The sequence below is a fragment of the Vicugna pacos genome, chromosome 11, assembly GCF_048564905.1.
Source record: "Vicugna pacos chromosome 11, VicPac4, whole genome shotgun sequence".
NCBI classification, from domain to species: domain Eukaryota; kingdom Metazoa; phylum Chordata; class Mammalia; order Artiodactyla; family Camelidae; genus Vicugna; species Vicugna pacos.
In genome coordinates this window covers 66,568,812-66,583,451 of record NC_132997.1, presented here as the reverse complement: position 1 = coordinate 66,583,451, position 14,640 = coordinate 66,568,812, and the positions used below count along the sequence as shown (strand labels likewise).

Genomic DNA, 14,640 nt, shown 5'->3' with positions numbered 1-14,640 from the left:
ACACGTGCTGGAAATCTTTCTCTCTGCAGTGGTTACTTGTTTAGATGTGGTTACTTCTGCTGAAAATGTGAGTGGACATTATTTGTTTATGTCCAGACAGGCTCCTGATGGACAGCACCTACTATGCCGAAGCACATGTGTAATGCATCAGTGAACTGAGGAGTGGGGATTTGTAAAGCAGTAGAACACTTGCACAAGTGTTTGTTCTATGTCTGTTTTGATTTTCCTCCCTACTTAACATTCATTAAAAAAAAAAAGAAGCAGGTCATTCATGAGAAAGGCGGCCTATTTTAGGGGCATCTCAGTTTATGTAGAAAATACTGTGTGTTGCTTTTGAAAATGGATTGAATGCGTAATATGAATGTTATATTCAGTATTATTCTTTCCTCTTGCCACAGAGCTTAGTTTTCACAAGTAGTTCCACTTTTTTCCTCATGGAATATTTGATACCACTGGTGTCATTCTGTCTGGTGCCAAAGCTCCAGCTGGGTAGACTGAGCGTAGAGAAGCCTGGGGAACGAGAGGCCTAGGCTGTGCTGCTGGGTGACCCTGAGCAGGGCGCCAAGTCTTTGGGTCTGTGTGTCATCTTCTGCCAACCAAGAGGCCAGGACAGGAAGATGAATGAGGATTTTTTCAGCTTTTAAATAATGTGGCTGTAGGATTTCCCCACTAGTTTTCTGCTTGTAGCAAGATGGCCTGCTGAGGTAAGAGGTCTCTGGCTCAGTGTGTCTTATGCTCTGCTTGAAAATTATGCATTGAATTAATTTGTAGAAGCTGGCAGTACTTGCTTAGAAGATTTCAGAATGTATGTGTTTGAAAAAAAGCAAAACAATATATGTTTTTTCTTTTTTTCTTTTTTTTTGTGAGGGGCAGGTAATTAGATTTATTTGTTTCTTTCTTTCTTTATTTTAATGGAGGTACTGGGGATGAACCCAGGACCTTGTGTATGCTAGGCACACACTCCACCACTGAGCTATACCCTTATTAGCAAAATTTAGATGGAACTTTAAATGTCTGAATTTCTGTTCTGTTCTTAAACCACTAATACAGAAAGTCTCTAACTTGTCTCTCCAAACATGGGTTTTATAAAGTATTTAAGTCCATTATATTACATTTAAAGCACTCTTTTGTTAAAATTATTTTATGATGGGTAGGGTCAGAGTATAGCTCATAAGATGGTTAAAATTTTCCTGCTGTTTTAAATATGTCAGTGTTTGGCATGTTAAATAGCCTTGCAGGCCAGCCAGGGAGCCTGATCACCACTTATAAGATTGTTATCTCCTTGGTGATTATGACCCACTTTGTCATTCCAAATGGCAAGACTAGGGTGACAGGATGTGTGTGGTAAGAAAGGAAACTGAGGGTGTGAGTCAGGGATAGTGGAATAGGGATGCCAATGTGAGGGCAGGATCACTCTCCCAGGCCCTGGCCCTGGGCCTCCCTCTTCTTTCCCGTCCTCTCTCCAAAGGGCGTGTGGTCCCATGAGGAACTTGAACCTCACTTCCCGTTTGTATTGGTTATCTGCAGCTGCATAACAGTGTCACTTCCAACTTAGTGGCTTAATCAATGCACAGACTATCTCGCAGTTTCAGTGGGTCAGGTGTCTGGTCATGATTAAATAGGTGTTTTATAAGGCTGCAGTCAAAGTGTCAGCCAGGCTGTTGTCTCATCTGAGGCTTGAATGGGGAGGGATTTTCTTCTAAGCACGTGTGATTGTTGGCCAAATTCAGGTTTTTGTTAACTGTCAGCTGGAGGCTACTCTTCCTTCCTCTTTCTATAGGCAGCTTACCACTTGGAAGCCAGCAAGAGAGAGAACCTTGTAGCAGAATGGACGTTACAGTCTTATGTGATGTAACCACATATGTTCTGTCATTTTTGTCATATTTGGTTACAGGCAGATCACAGGTCCCACCCCCAGTCCAGGGAAGGGGGTTCACATATGGATGACAAGAGATGGGGGTCATGGTGGATGTTTTAGGGTCTGCCACATTTGAGGCTGGCCAGGAATATGTCTTCTCTTTGTCTCTCCTCTCCTCCTGTGCATTGTCCTGCTTAACTAGGGGTGTGACTCCTTCCTTCTGACTGGCAGAGAATTCAGCAACCCTGAGTGGCCTTTCTTCCTCTTTTCCGCTGTTGAAATGCAAGGAAAAGGCAGCAGGAAGCTCTACCTTGGTACGAAACTCAAGCTGTCGGGGCTCTCCCTTGACAGCTGGCGTTTGGCGTGTGTGATGTGCTCCCTGGCAGGTGTTTCTAGGTCAGAGTGTGGCTTATATAAAGGACCTAAGAGGGGACTTCTCAGCTTTTGTGTCTACTGGTCACTGTTGTTCTTAAGCAAGCGCTGAATTCCAACACTAGGTCACCTTCCCAGTGCCATCCTTTTAGGATTCTTGCTATGACTGTGTTTTTAGAGTCTAATTTAGAATCATTAGTGGTTTGGGTCCTGTTACACTTTGGCCCCATTAACTGCTCTTTTGTGTCATTTCCATCATTTCCTTGTTTTCTTCAGCCATCTTTAGAGGGTTTCTTGCCTTTTTGTGGCCCGCTTGTGCCCTGTGACTTGCTCAGTCTTCAGTTATTGCTCTTCCTCGTTTGCTGAGGAGACTCATCACTGTGCTGTAGGCTAAGAACAAAGACTGAAGCCGGGCTGCCTGGGTTTGAATCCCAGATCTGCCATTTATTAGCCAAGGAATCTCGAGCAAGTGATTCCATTTTGTTTCTGTGTGGCTGGTATGAACATTTCTGATTTTTAACACTGACCAACAAGCCTCTTCTTGCTGCTGCCACTCACACTATATCCCAAGATATGTGCACAGATATAGGCGCAATTTGTGCTTTACTACTAAATGAAACTTGACCCCAAGCCTTCCTCTGGTCTTCTAGTGAAATGGGCCAGACATTTTTGAGCTTACAAGGATACCTCCTTTTTTTTTTGTTAACGTTGCCCTGGTACTTGCTTTGCCTTCGAAAACTGAGAATAGTGTACTTCTTCCAATAACAACATTTCATGAGCATTTATTATTTGCCATGAGCTTTATTAAACTGTTTGCAGGCATTATGTCTCTAACCCATGTGACAACAGTAAGTGGTAGTGCTACTATTGTTCCCATTCTATTGATGAAGAAACTGAGGCTTAGAGAAATTAAATAACATGTTCAAGGTCTTCAGGGTAGATTGGGAAATGCAGTTCTGTGTGACTGCAAAGCACATGTTTTTAATGATCATAGGACACTGTCTCTCACAGAGGAAACCCAGGCCCCCCCTTCATTACTAACTCCTTGGTAGAAAAGAGGCTAAGAATGCAAAACAATCATGTCTCGCAGTACCAGAGCTTTACCCACTTCCGCAGCCTTGGTGCAAGTGCCATCCTCTAGCATCTCTGCTCTCAAATGATTTTGATGCCTACCAGTTTCCTTCCATGTTGGGGAGGCTTGGCCTCGCCCTAGAAGATGAAGCATGCATTCAGAAAGGAGCGTATTCTTTTCAGCCAGGTTTTTGCATGACTGTTGTAGAATCTTAACTTTGTATATGAAGTACGATTAAGAAATACTGGGTTTTTAACAATCTTAGCCAGGATTCACACATTCAGATTCTTCTTCTACAGTGCATCAGCCAAGTTAATTGCTTGTGTTCTGGGGGTACTGCCTTTGCATTGCATTTTCTTAAATGAACTTCATGTCAGTCACCTTATAACTCCTTCTCCATCCATCCTAGTACTTAGCACAGTGTCTTCTGCCAAATGGGTAATTCATTAGACGGTTGTTGAGGTCACTTGTCATTCTTTCAAATAACTATAGTGGTGGCAAATTACCATCTTTGAGGGTGAATTTGATTCCTTGAACCTATTAAAGTGTTTTCCATTATAGCAAATAAAGTGTCTTGAGTTCAAAAATCAGGAGCAACCAAGCTGTAATGAGACCGATTTTCTCGTGGACGTTGTGCACTGGTTTTGTACTCAGCTTACTCTGAGTCGTCAGCATCTTTGGGGTGAGTCCCGAGGATGACTTAGAAGGGGTCAAGGAGTACTTTTTGTAGATAGAAAGTTCTGTTAGCTATGCCTCACCCTGTGGGTCTTTGATTTTCTAGAAAACATAGCTGACAAATCCACACTGCTGTTGGTCAGGCTGTAACGGGAGGCTCGCCTTGGCGATAGGCTGCCTGCCACTCTCAGTGTGGCTTTCATTTCCTGCAGATGCCCGCTGAGTGCTTGGCATGACCAGGTGAATTAGCACTGCTGTAGATGATTCATTCCCTCTTTCAAGAATGTATCATCAAAAAAAGAAACTCAGTACCGATACAAAGAAGGCTAACAAATGTATAGCTAGAGCTTTCGGTTTGCGTGTCAGTAACTGCCAACTCAGATGGAGATTTTTATTTTACACTCCATTCGGATCAACTTAGAAAAGTTTTATGTTGTTGTCAAAAGTATGATTTGAACCTCTCTCCAAAATGTTCACCTAGAGAAAGAGTCTGAATTTAACGGCCTCAATACCATAACTGCAGTTTGTAGCTATGAATTTAATAGACCATGCTTGGACTAGTAAACACGATAATTGTAATTATGTTTTGGGGACATATTCTGTGATGAGCACTATACATACATTATCTCTAATCTGCATAACTACTCTCCAAGGTATGTATGATTGTCCTTATTTTATAGACCTGGAAACCGAGGCTCACAGGATTAAATTACTTGGCAAAACCACACTGCTATTAAATAGCAGAAGTGTAGTTCACACCTGCTTATTTTAAACTTTTATAAAACCCTCTTTTTCATGCCTTTAAAAGGCTTCCATGCCAAGTGACCTGGCGCCTGAAGCTACGGCCAGCCTATGAGCACGTTTCTCAGTGTTGGGTATGATCTGCAAGTCTTTGAGTCTTCAGTCCTTCCTTGCTATTTTTACAGATGTTGACAAGTTCTTTCTTTGTTACTAAGAAACTCTCTGTATTGATGTGGTGTTTTTTCCACTCTGTCCCTTTTTCATGCCCCTCTTACAAACACACACACCCGTACACACACCCCCCCGATGGTTTGGATAATATGGGGATTCTCCCTGTTCTGTAACTGAGGTGACACTGTCTCTCATGGTACCTCAATGTGTGGAACCATTTTACAATCAGTATTAATCTCTTCTCTCTGAATACCTTAACTAACAACAGTCTTCAGGTAAGGAAAGTTAGCAGGTTGCTGTTTTATAATTGTCATCTATTTGGAGTCCTATGTTCCTCACCTAAAATGAGCGATAGTTGTGTTCTACTTGGTAGAAGTGAGACATTTTCGTTTGGGCTGTCCTGTGAAGGGAAAGAAAGTGGAACCTCCTCTCCCTTGGTTGTGGACCCTTGAATGTTAATGAAATTGAAAAACAAAAGTAAAACATCATTCCGAATGACTCCCTTTTAGAAAACGGTGGGCACTCTGCTGAGCATGATCCATTATTCCATGAATTGTATGAATTCCAACATTTGAATTGATACGTGGACAAGTGGCAAGTCTGATCACTGAACATCAGGTGTCCCTGATTCTGGGATAACACCCTTCTTAGATCCAAGTGTGCTTGACTTTGGCAGATTATGTCTTTGATTTTACCTAATCCTCACAACCACACAGTACAGTATTTCTTTCAGAAATAAAAAAACTGAGGCTAGGAAATTGTGAATGGATTTTCCCATGGCTAGTGAGTGGTAGGACTTTGAGCCAAGGTTCCTTCTGTGCAGGGTCCTTTGGGAGATGGTGGTGGCTTGGATTGCCTTATCATTTCTCTTTCTATCTATGAGTTTTAAATGATTTAAGAAATAGCACAATGATTCAAATGGGAATCAACATAGGTGGTAGCTTAATTACTGGTAAAACAGGATGGGAGGGCTCAGAAGTGTCAGTTACCTCCTGCTGTAAAACATGCATTGGACCTAGAAACCCTGACCTAGCCGTCTGGTAATGGCAGGAGGGAAGCCGGCAGGGAGAGCTGGCTGGCCCTCTGGGAAGCAGACGGCAGATGACCTGCTTGCTGTGTGGCTGTTGGCTTGGGCCCGGTGCTGGAGAGAACAGGAGGGAGGCCGTCGCTGCCTGGCTCGGCGTCGGGCCGCCACACTGAGCCAGTGCTTCCTGCGGCCGTCCCAGGCAGACGAGTCACAGTCACTCATCACTTGTTGTGAGAAATAAGGAGGGGCTTGAGAGAGAGAGAAAGAGGCTTACTCTAATACTGCTCCCTCCCAAAAACCAGACTAAAAATTTCTTCCCGAAAACAGAAGGGAGGGTATTTTAAGAGTCTCCAACCCAAACCCCAATGGTAGAGACACTGCTCTTTACATTTTTTTCTCTTGAGGTGATCTTCTCTGTTGCTTTCTCCTGCCTTTTTGATTTTGGAGAGAAAGGAGGAGATAACTGTACTTTCCTCTGTGTTTTGGGTAGAAAGAAAGAAAAAGACTAATGTAGTAGAGACCAAGAAAATGGTCTTTTATGAGACATATAATCAGATTCTTTCTTCTCATGGCAGGTGATGGAAATGTACTGGAACAGTGGGAGAAGCCGGTAACTTACAGGAAGCCAAGATGACAAGAATTTTAACAAATAATCCGTGAGTAAAATTGTGTTAGTCCTTTGGAATTCCTTTCACTACAGGCTAAATTTTCTATAAGAAACCATGGTCAAATAAGAGCACAATTAAGTACCTTGAAAGTCTAAAAGAGAAAATTTCGAAAAGTAGGTACTCAAACGCTTCTGAAAGTTGGTGCTAACATTTGAGGAATTAGGTTTTTGCATTGTTCTTTCTTGGTAGAGTGTGTTATTTTAAGTTGGGTGCATCAGTTAGGTGGATAGAGCATAAGTATTTAAAGAATTCAAAGAGGATTCCCTATATATTAACCTTGGACTAGCCCTTCTCAAATGCAGATCAGTCTTGCTCCCAGTGGTTCCGTGGGCCCCATTTCTTACCCACTTTTTGTGGGTACGTTTTGGTGAATGTGAATAAAATTGAGCTCTTTGTCTGTCCCTCTTCGTGTATGCCATTTTTTACGCATCAGGGGCCATTAACGTTTACTGGTTATCTGACGGTTATACATGGCTGATTTTGGTTTCATTATGGTAATGACATTGGTAAGTGGGGTCGTTAGTGGGAAGATCATACATTTTTGAGTCAGACATTCACAGGCCTAGTCTCATGCTTTACTCAGCCTCTCAACCTCAGCTGACTCATCTGTGTACTGAATTTGATAATGCCTCTCATGAAACGAAGGACCATGTGGCCAGTACTTCGTGCTGTGACTGGGACATTCGAGGGCCACAATAAAAGTAGTTGCTTTCCATCCTTACATTGGTGTCATGATTTACAGTTTATAAGCCTTTATCCTGACTCAGAAGATTGGCCAGCTCAACTTCCTGAGCTACTGTTAGGCAATAGGTTAATACTGCTGGTAGTGATATGCAGGTAAATGTTCAGAGCTCACCCTGAGGGGAGGAGGGGCACATTTGCCAGTTTCCCAGCCATGGCTGATTTCAAACTACCAGCGAAGGTGCTGCCAGCAGAGTTGGGAAGAGCTGTGCAGGAGCGCACCACTAGATGCTTCCCTACCAACCAGATACAAGATTTGCGGAGAACGTCAAGAGCATTGATAGAAGTAAACAAGAAGTGATGAGTTTTGAGTATTTGTTCTCTTTGGTTTTAGTATAGTTTATTTTAATTGTTTATTTATATAATGTAGCTTTTAATGATCGTGTGTTTAACAACTACCTGGCCAAAAATCCTGAGACTGTGACAGTGGGTTCTAGGGGGTGGGTATGAGCTGGCCCTAGCTTGCCACGACACTTTGAGGACCAGCATTGGGTGCCACCTGGCGAACCGCGTAGCTTTGCTTTTGATTCAGAAGATAAGTTTTAAGGAAAGTGAATTGTCTCCAGAGAGAGTGAAACAAAACAAAACAAAATATTCTGGGCGGTTCAAAATTCATACTGGCTTGATGAAAACCTTAGGGAGCAAAATGGAGGGAAGAAAGGAAACCTGATCAGGTATCTCAGTGTTACTTCTAGAAGCAGTTTCTTCAGTTTTCTCACTTGCCCTTTAGAAGGGAACAATTGAAGCCTGAAATTGCTAAGTAACAGCTAAGATCGTGGTGGTTGTTTTTATTTTAAATCTCACCCACCTCATTCTCAAAACACATTCTTTATTGAACCTTCAAAAAAATGCCTTAGATATTTCAAAACATTGGTTTGTGTCAATCCCCTGAATCAGACTTACATAATCTTAAAACATTTATTTCCCTTATTTCTTCCTAAAACAATGGGTATTTATAGTTCCTACGGAGTCAGGATTGAACTTGGGTTATTGCAAAAGTAGTTCTTGTCCCTTTGAAGCGGAAGCTCATGGAGAGAAATCTGAGAGACTTGCCTCTGGATTAGGAAATATTGACCCATGTCTTAATTGAACTGAATAAGGCTGTCTTTGGTAACTTGGAAAGCAAACAGGGAACAAAAGGGACTGGTGATTAACAGAGAAATTTTGCCACAGATGAAATATTCCGATTGACTCTTTCTTTTTCCAGAATGGACTTGATGCAGTTTCTGGACACCCCACTGTAGATGAGGTTTTGACTAGAGCACTGCTAGGTGCGTAGTCTTCAAATGTGTAGATTTTACAGACTTGCTTTTTGTTCAGATCAATATACACTCAGTAGTTTCTGGATACTTGGGAGTCATGAGTTATTAGGGTAGAACCCAGCAAAAATAAAACAGGCCTATTCCACTTCAGGAGTTGATAATCAATCAAGCCTGAACAAAGAAAACTGATTTCAAAACAAATGTGGTGTTAATAAAAGACATGTTAAATACTCAGGCAACAGATGGCAGAGAGGAATTACCTGTGTGGTAAGAGTGGGCTAGATCAGGGAAGGTTTCAGGAGCAGAGGACATTTGAATTGGGTATTTAATGATTAATTTCTTTTAATTAAAATACCCTTTTTAAAAAAAAATTAAAAGTTAACTATGCTAACTGGAAAGAAGTTTAAAATGTAGAAGTTGTTCAGAATAGAAGACTCATCAATATTACCACTACCCAGAGATATCATTATTAACATTGTTTTTTGTTTTCTGCCACATTCTTTCTTTACCTAAATTAGATACGTATTTTTTCCTCCCTAAAATGGATCATTATTAACATTGTTTTGAAACCTGATTTGACTGACAATGTACTGAGACCATGCCACATTGATAAACACACGTCTACGTCACTTTTATTTTTCTGATGTAGCATTCCATGTGTTTGTGATCTGTTTTGTATTTACCCATTACCTTGTTAGTGGGCATTTAGGTTGTTCTCAACTTCATTCTTGTAAAGCGCATCATGATGAACATCTTTGTGTGTGCATTGTGGTGCACTTGCCCAGTTATTTGGGCAGGATCTTTGAGCAGAGTCGGGACAGTGTTTAGGGAACCCTCTAGGTAGAATAAACAGTTTGAGCCAAGAGGTAGAGGTGGGGAAGGAGGATCCCATTCTGGGGAAAGGCTGGAATTGTAGTTTACTAGGATGTGGAGCGGGAAGGTAAGTAGTGCTAATTAGGGCTGGAGGTAGAAGATAGAGGGTCTTTGATGCTAGGTCCTTTTATTCATTCTCAGTTGGGAGCCATGCATGGACTCTAGCTCATCCTTCAAATGAAGACTGCATGTCTTCAATTTTGCTTAATTTCCTTGTTTAGGAAGAAATAAAAATTATTAATAGTTCTGCCTTCTGAAACTTCTTGAGAGTCTTAAGAAACTGACCAATCAGGGGGCAAACAAGTAATAGAAATCATGGGAAAAGTGTATTTGTGTATAGAAAAAACTGTAAGACAAGGTGAGCTTATGGTTTTGGCGAGTGAAGGAAACATCACGAATACATGCATTTTCTACACTTAAGGAATTTTAACAAACTATTTGTGATTAAATTTAAAGATGATTTGGGAAAGACATGGGTGAGAAGACAAAGATAATCATTTAATAACAATACTACCTTATATTTATTGAGTACTTTAGGGTTCTTCTATGTTTTAAATACATTGCTTTACTTAATCTCTCAACAACCTTTTTAGGAAGTGTGTAGGATTATCTCCATTTGGCAGGGGAAGCAGAGGCCTCAAAGGCTGATGTAGTGAGAAATCACCAGACTTGGAGCTCCGGTTCGGGTGCTGCTGGGGCCTTGGGCAAGTCCCAGTATTGCACTGGGATGCTTGTGAGGATACAGTGAGACAGTGTGTGAATGATGATGAGAACAGCATAAAGGACCTTGGAAATGGAAGGACTGCTTTTTGTAATAGGACGCCTTCTTCTATCATTCCTGAAGGGAAGACACTTCTCTAGCTATTTCCCATTCCCTTTATGGTAGATTATATTATTATAAAAACATTGGCTATTCCTTCCTACCCACCCTCCATCCTGTGGGAAGATTGTGCTTTCCCACCTGACTGAGGGTTGAGCCGCATGGCGGGCTTGGCCCTACGACTTATTTGGCCAAGAAATGTAAACAACAGTGACAGGTGCCATTTCCAAGCAGAAGTGGAATAGGCATCGCCTGGTTTTGCTGTCTGTCTTTTCTCTTTGCTGTGGGACCAGCGTGTCTCGGTTAGGGGTTCTCCTTCTGCCCTGGTTCCAGAGTGGAGAGGACGTGGAGGCCAGCCTCGGCTCAACCACAAAGAACCAAACAGGAGGCAGGAATAAGCCTTTCTCTGTTGTTGGCCTCTAAAATGTTAGGGTTATTTGTTCCTGCAGCGTCATTTAGGCTGAGCTGATATATTCCTTTTTCACCCCTTAGGTCCTGCCCTCTCTCCCTTTCAGGACGGACGGACACACACACACACACACACACACACACACACACACACACACACACACACACCTTGTACAGAAAGCTTTCTTTTTAAGTTGAGAGACAGTGCTCCCCGTCATCTGTTGTGCTACAGTCTCTCTCCTGCTGTGAAGAGGTCAGCCTTCATCAGAAGTTATCACTTCGCGTAAGGCATTTAAATAAAGTATTTAGGATTGACCAACTTGACCCTTAATTTTTTTTTTTCCTTCACACATTTGAAGAACATGTCCTGTGTCAAGGTCTGGATGTCTGGAGGTTTTAAAAAATTGAAGCCCTGGACCCAGCCTTCAGGAATCTTAGAGTACGATGCAATTGGATGCTGTGTGTCCCAGCAGTTATACAACAAGGCAGACGTGTCAGGTGCTGAAAGAGTGTGTCACTTTGATAATTGGCAAACTGTGTTCACGTAGGTGTCCCCACTTTGTTGTATGCCACCTGTAAGATGTTCTTTAAGTGTCATTGCTTTCCACTAGTCAAGCTTATCTCCCTTTTTCCATCTCCCCCTCAGCATGTGTTTACTGTACCATTTAATTTTTACTGTGTGTTAGAATTCCTGATTCTCAATATGTAGTTTCTTTGTCAAACAGTGTATATTGACTCATTCACTAGCTTAGTGTATATGTTACTTCTTTGGACATGTCTTATAAGCTCTTTAACTTCTTTATATTAACTTTTTCCCGTAACAAGATTGCTTAACATACTATTACAAAAAAATTAGACTCTTAGAAAATTTTTTCTTATTTTCTCTGATCCCCCTTCCCCAAGTTATTAGTTCTTTTCTTCATGACGTGTGAGTGAAGTTCATTGTTAGTCCGTGTGCTCCTTTCTTTTTCTTTTTATGGTGTCTGATGTGTTCAAGGCTCTTCATAGGAGAACCAGTTTGTCTGGGCTTAGTAATACATTACCTCAATTTGGAATAATTTCCAGTTGACCTGTCATATTTCAGGCCACATGTCTAATAATCTGACTAATGACTAGGCCTGGCTTTGGACCATGGGGTGAAACCAGTAGGTCCTACCAGTCTGTCTGACTAGCAGTTTCTAGCTTTTCCCTTCCTTTATGATTGAATTCAGCTGTTGTCTGTCTTGTTGCTTCTGATCTCCTCTCCAGTATGATTTCAAAAGGCACAGGGTTAGTTTATTATTAAAGCCCCATGTTGGACCAAGGGCTTTCAGTTTCTGTTCAATGTGCACAGAAAGAAGCGGTTGTCAGCCTCCATCAGACAGGAAGGTGTATCCAGGGAGCTGCCATGGGTTTTCAGTAACAGGCTGCCTTTAGGTTGGGTGGCGGGTTCAGGACTGGTGATTTTAATATTATTTTTCCTGACAAATATGTTAAATATATCCTCTTGTACGTATTAAATACTGTGTAACCAAAAACATTTCTTAAAAGTGTGAAACACAGTTAAAGCTGTGAAGTGCACCCATTCCATTTACATTGGCAGAACTGAGTCACTTTAGTTATTTTTGCAATTTTAATTTTCTCTTAAAACACCTGTCTGAGTGCCCTCTGAGATAGTGTATCCTTTTTTTCAATAGGGCAAAATAAACTTTTTATGAAGATACTATTTATAGATCCTTAATTTTCAGATGATCTTCATGTAAGTACAAGTATCAATATAATTTAAGATTTAGCCAGAGAAATATTTTTCTTTTGTTCTCCCACAGAGAAATACCTTCTCTTGGGAAGACACAGAAGGTTAATGTCTGGTTATTGACTCTGCCCACTAGCTCCTTTTCTCTCTGCAGGGAAATCTAGATATTTTCACAGAGTCTGAAACATTTGAAAGCCCATTCATGTCTGGCTGCGATAAGTATCAGACAGAATGGTCCCAGCTTTGGGGTCAAATATACATAGCTTCGTAGGCAGCTCTGACTAATCTTCATGATTGACTTTAGGTGTGAAAACTTTCCCTAACTCCTAGTTTCCTCGTGTGTTCAGTGCAGTTTTAATACCTGCCTTGCTTTGTTACAGATTAGGTGTAAAATGATGTGTGTACAACAGAAGCCACTGTCATTACGAGATGCTCAGGAAATGAATTAAACTGAGCGTGCTTTTCTTGCTGCAGGTGGAATTTCAAGTACATTTTCCTATAGGAAGAATGTTATGAATGGAGTTAGATTATCGTGTTAGAAAGCCAACCTGTAGAACCAAAAATGCCATCCTTTCCTGATGGAGTGCATTTTAAATTGGTCCTAGAGCCCAACCACCCCTATGGCTTTCCTTTTGCTGAGTTCTTTGGAGTCAGTAGGTCTACCTTGCCTTTGCCTTTCTGCTGCTTCAAGTGCCCTTTCTGTTACCTGCAAGTTAAAGGATGCAGACTAATTCTTTGGTTGTTTATACATGGAATATTTCACAAGTCTCTGTCTTTGTCATGGGCAATTATAATAAAAGTAATTGCATAGTAGGACAGCTGATTAATCACATAGCTTTTTGAGGACAGTGGTAGTATTTATTCCCATCTCATAAAAGCAGAAATATATTCGCACTAATTAGAGGATACGAGTGACTCTGTGTGTACGTGTGAATGACAGTCACTCTTCAACAGAGGCTTGCTCTAATGCAAATGTCATATAACTTTTTATTTTAAACCGTGTAAACAAAGGGATACTTGTGGTTCTAGCAGTTACAAGTTGCCTTGAAGAACTGCCCATTTTATGTTTAAGAGCACTTGTAGGTAAACAGGTCGATGTTTGTGGCTATCCCACGTACACAATGCTTATATTTAAGAAGGAATTGGTACTTTGGCAAGATGGTCAAATATGTATGTATGTGTTCCTTACCTGAAAGGGAAGCTAGAATGACTTAATGCCTCTGTTCTTCCAGTGGGTTAGTATTTGGGGAACTGAGATTGTCTGTATGACATTCTGTTGTAAACGGGACTTCCGTTTAGGAAATATCAAACTTGCTTTCTCAGTCCTGGCATTCTTTATATTTGGAACATGTCATAAAGAGCAAAGACATGCATCTGTCGCTTGGGTTCTGCTTGCCAGCTGGTTTGAACAGCTATAGTATTTGTTTATTCTTGATGTGTCAGCAGTCAGAAGGAAAGTTTTCCTTTCTCCTTTGTGGCTGTTCTATAACTCAAACATCATTATATCAACAATGACTGTTTGTTCAGAATCTGCCAGGTCCTGGGCCACACAAGGCCCCTGGAACACTGTCACTGCCTCAGAGGAACTTTGTCGTCTGCTGAGAAAGAGAAGTCAGGGATCTCAAAAAGAAGGAAGACACTCAGGCTCTATACATCAGTTTTGAGATGGAGGTATAAAGAATAAGGCATTTGCAGGGGAGGAGAGTTCCCTGGGGTTTGCACCAGTGAGGAGGGTTCCAGGAAAAGGAAGGGTTTGAGTGGGTCTGGAAGGTGATACTAGTAAGAAGAGTGAAAGAGGTCGTAACAGAGGCCATGGCCTGGGCCAGGTGTGGGGGTGGTAATGTGCCCACTCCTTTAGGAGAACAATGAGTACACCAGTTGGATTATTTGGCCAAGGGTTTTTTAAGTGAAGGATGGGACTTGGAGATGTGGAGGCCAGCCTTTGAATGACTGAACGTCATGGCATTGGGCCTGTGGGCTAATCGTTCCTTTTTTTTTTTTTTCTTTTCCTTTAACTTAGAGTGACAATCTTTGTCATTGCATTTTAACTTTAGGCAACAAAGACATCCTGGAAATAGCTATCCGTTTTCTTTTGTGAGGCTGGTTCTAATAACGTGGGTAATTGTGTTTTTATTTCTGAAGCATGAGGATTGTTGCAAACATCTTTTAAGTGCTTTGAGTTATGACTGAAAGTGCGTGTATTTATAAAGGCTTCCTTCT

The 14,640-nt window shown here is 41.4% G+C and overlaps 1 protein-coding gene across 16 annotated transcripts in view; it reads left to right on the top strand.

Annotated features, from left to right (window-relative positions):
• The window catches only part of SGMS1 (sphingomyelin synthase 1), a 264,644-nt gene that overhangs the window by 156,480 nt on the left and 93,524 nt on the right, over window positions 1-14,640 (top strand). For 14 of the 16 annotated variants that reach the window (XM_072971533.1, XM_072971541.1, XM_072971531.1 and 11 more), the window contains one exon: window positions 6,492-6,572. The gene's annotated coding sequence lies outside the window, so the exon portion shown is untranslated. Of the gene's footprint in view, window positions 1-46; window positions 68-6,491; window positions 6,573-12,408; window positions 12,427-14,640 lie in introns of those variants that run through there. The other 2 variants (XM_072971542.1, XM_072971537.1) reach the window with 2 other exon arrangements.